This window comes from Myotis brandtii, unplaced genomic scaffold, assembly GCF_000412655.1.
Source record: "Myotis brandtii unplaced genomic scaffold, ASM41265v1 scaffold824, whole genome shotgun sequence".
NCBI classification, from domain to species: Eukaryota; Metazoa; Chordata; class Mammalia; order Chiroptera; family Vespertilionidae; genus Myotis; species Myotis brandtii.
The window spans coordinates 1-4,033 of record NW_005371344.1 but is presented as its reverse complement, the minus strand read 5'-3'; the positions used below and the strand labels follow the sequence as shown (position 1 = coordinate 4,033).

General features: G+C 46.8%; 1 long non-coding RNA gene across 1 annotated transcript; it reads right to left on the bottom strand.

Annotated features, from left to right (window-relative positions):
- Positions 1 to 1,344: 1,344 nt before the first annotated feature.
- On the bottom strand, positions 1,345 to 4,033 carry LOC106724414. The gene is made up of 2 exons (XR_001360202.1): positions 3,975 to 4,033; positions 1,345 to 2,960 (listed from the first exon to the last, which is right to left on the bottom strand). It is a non-coding gene; the product is annotated as an uncharacterized LOC106724414 (long non-coding RNA).

Below are 4,033 nucleotides of genomic sequence, written 5' to 3'. Positions count from 1 at the left end.
CTTCTTCTGGAAGGTGGGGCTTGCCTTGGTCTTCCTTGGACACATCCCGCCCTGCTCCAGATCAACCATTTCCCTGGGACAAAACCAATCACCGAATTCCAATGGGAAGGAGCAGTGTCCTTTCCATCAATCAATCCCCAGGCTTAGCAATAGCCGGACTATTTCTCTATGCATCTGCATCTATCCCACTTGGAAAACATCACAATCGTTTCGGCACCTCTGTGCCTTCCTAGACTGTAACCAGGCTCCTGAGAGGGACTCAGGAGTGTGTCCCCTGCACTCTTCCCAACAGGCTTTCCCTCATGGAGACTTAGGGTTATCCGCACGCACTGCGTCCTTCCCTCCACACACCCAGTGACAGTAGCCCCGGGAACTGCATTCACCCACGTGGTCTCTGCCTTAGGGAGGAGCTGCAGGGCTGGAGCACTCTCTGAACCCTGGGTCTGATCATCAGGATCCCGGGGCACCCAGACGGTCAGAACTCCTGTGCTCCGAAGGCCCACGCTGGCTCAGGACTTGGGATGGGTCCCTGTCCCTGTCCCTGATACTGCTGGGCAACCAACTTCTCATGCAGGATGTACATAGACAGCTAACAGGTGGGCACCTGGTGCCAGGCCCTGCCCTAAGCACTTTGTTGGCTCATTCATTGGCACCACCTTGTAAAGTCAGTTTATTGCTGTTTTACTCCCTTAACAGGCCCAGAAAAGGAGGAGGCACAGCTGGAATTTGAATCCAGTCACTCTGGTTCCAGAGTGTTCATTTAAGCGCTACATACAGCTCAATAAATAAGACCCTCTTCTGGGTGCCTTGAATTCCGCTCTTACAATAACCTGGCCTGTTAAGATGAAAATAAGTTAGATATAGCGATGACTTACTGTTTGCAGCCCGGAGGACCCAAAGGTTTCCTTTGCATGTTGTCTGTTGGCTCCCGCCTAAGCTCCTGGCCAGCGCCTCAAGCCTGCCTGTCAATAGCCGCACACCTGCCTCAGCACAGGCACCGAGGCGCCTCCTCCTCGCACAGGTAAGCCTTGCAGGTGTTGCCCGGACCTCGTATCTGATTCCAGCACTGGCTCCCTCAGTCTGAATTCTGGCCAGCAGGCTCAAGCCTGGGTGCCCCCACCTGGACCATCCTGCCAGCAGAACCTCACACAGGACTCTTAGGAAGCACCTGAAATCAGGTACTTTATTATAGCAGGAACCACCTTTATTACAGTAAGAACTACCTTTCTATCTTCTCTCACACTGAGATAAGGTAACCAGTCTGGGACAAACAGGTATCTAGAACCCAAATCCTGGCAGACCCAGCATGGTTAACAAAGCATCTTAATGAATGAAACACAAAACTGATGTAATTATTTAATGACATGGGAAAATAACGTTATAAAATAAGCTGTTCACAAATAGTGGGTAGAGAATTTCACTTTTGATAAAAACATTTAATGTATATAAAACACTGGAAGGATATATAACAAAATATTCAGTCTTTATTTCTGTTCAGTGATTAAATATTCTTCCCTTTGCTTTGTATATATTTTTGAAACGTGATTATTTCTGAAAAAAAGAAAAACAAGTTACTGGGTAGAGAAGCAGTTGTTAAATGTCAGGAGTCCAGCAATCCAGGTCTGCACCTGCGCAGGCCCTGACATGACAGTGGCCAGGCAGCCGCAAGATCCCATCCCTCCCGGTCCCTCCGGGATGCTCTCCATCCAGCGGTTTCCTCTCCATCTGACGTTCTCAGTGTCCTTGTATTTCACAAGAGTCTACAATATCAACAGGCACAACAGCAAGCGATGCCAGCAACTTTGGTTTTAAATTGGAATAACCAGTTGCAGTTATGGAGCACAGTAGAAATAAAACATAAAACACAGATCAGGAGTCCCACAGCAGAAAACCACATGTGACTAAACTCCTGCCCTTTCTGACCCTGCTCATATTTCATGGATCTGGAAAAAGCAATTTTTTTTCTCCAAAAGATGCTTTACCTGCTAAGGAGTCGAGTTGGAAGAGCTCACTAAACCCCAAACAAGCCCCACCGGAAACAAGGCGGGTGTCGTCACTTTGTCCCCATTTGTTTTAAAAGGTCTTTGCTAATCACCACATGGAGCAGCAGACACCACACCTGCATCGGTGTAAATGAGGCCAGAAATCTCAGCTCTCCTCCAACTCCAAACCGGCATTTTACTCAAAGCACAACACCTCATGTTTCTTGTTCTTGAATCAAAACGGGGAAAGGCCATTATAAAATCTGGCGTATATAAAAACCCTGCCACCTTTAGTTGAAGGTGCTTCTTAGGTACTTCCAAAAGCTCTCTGTCCTTTCACACGGCAGCATTTTCAGGAGGGATCAGGAACTACCGTTAAGGTCTAAGAAACAACAAAACAAAAAACCCAGACAGTTTCCTGCACTGTCACCCCAAACTGCCTCCAGTGTACTGGGTGACCTGCCCGTTTCAGCAGGTTGCTATACCAATTCATGTCGAAAAAATATTCAGACACCAGAAGAAAAGGTACAAAAAGAATTAAAACAATGACAGATGAGATTAAAAAAAACAAAACTTAACCTCAAAATACCCTTTAATCACAACAAAGACCAAAAACACCCCTTTGCGCTGTCCTTGGGAAATCAAGACAAAATGAACTTGTTTTTGTTTTATGACTCAACATAAACAAGACTTGCTGGAAATAGTGCTCATTGCTTGCACTCCTTGCCAATTTACACTCTTGTTAGATCAGTCCCAATCCTACAGTCACAAGTCCTTGTTAGAGCAAGAAAAACCACTCCTCTCAGGACTAAGCCCCGAAGGTGGAAGGATGTCTTCAGTGAGAGAACTGCCTGCCGTCGGAAGACTTCTTGCTAATGTGCTTGAAGATTTTGGACTTCTCCACTTTCTTGGGCTTCTGGTAGCCGAACCCGCCGCCGCCTCCTCTCTTCTTCAGCTTGCCTTCATTGCTGTTCACGTCTACAGGTGCACGTTAAGGAAATCAAGCAACACAAAGATAACACTCCAACCTGACATCGCCACGGGGAACCAAGCAGCACACACCCTGTTGTCCCTCCACCTCACCCTCCCTGAACCACGGAAACGTGTAACATGAGCCTACACAACACATCTGCAGGACATCAGGAGTGCCCTGTGACTGTGGACTAAAATTAGGGGAATAAATGTAAGTCCAGTATATTAGTCATTCATTACTTTCTCCACACAATAGAACTCAAGACAATTACCTGTAAGAAATAAAGAGGTAAATCAGAAAGTTTATAGTAACACAAAATATACTTCCTGTGTCAAAACAAATGACTTTCACCTCCACTGGGGCTGACTCAGGAATGCCTGAACAAGTGAAGATTCAACATGTAGGCGTTTACTCAACGCCCACAGGGATGCAACCCAAATCCGGCTTTCTCCTTTAGGAGCTATGGTCCATCATTGATGAACAGGCCTGCTTTAGCTGCTGTTTCTTCTGATGAAAATGTGATTATAAATTACAACAGAAGCAACTGAGATACCCCCTGTGCCTTTTATCTTGAGTAGCACTTAAGTTTTCCTTTCTTTTGCTGATCTTGCAACTTCCTTGTATGAAATCCTTTAATGGCTCTAAGGTTAGAAGCTCTTTGAAAGGTTCCGTCTTCTCCCTTTGGCTTGAGGGCATCCAGACCTCACACAGCTAATCCGAACCCGTACAGCAGCCGAGCCCTGCAATCCCCCGCCTCTCCCCAGACTGCACAGCTTCCTCGGGCTCTGCCAGTGAAATTCCTTTGACTTTTCTAAAGGCCCAAGTCATAACGTGCCATGTTTCTGTCAATCTCACTCCTGTCACTATCCCGGCCTGACATGCAGTGACCAGGCTGAGCACCGTGCCTCCATTCCCAGCCAGAGCACGTACCCACCCACCCGATGCTAAGCCCAGATGCCCCGCGCAAGCTTTTGTCCCATAATTCCTGCACCAATTCATCACAACAAAGAAAAGGATACTCAGATCAACAAAAGGAGGCACCTTGAAGCCAAATGACAGAGCAACGTGAGGCAAATTT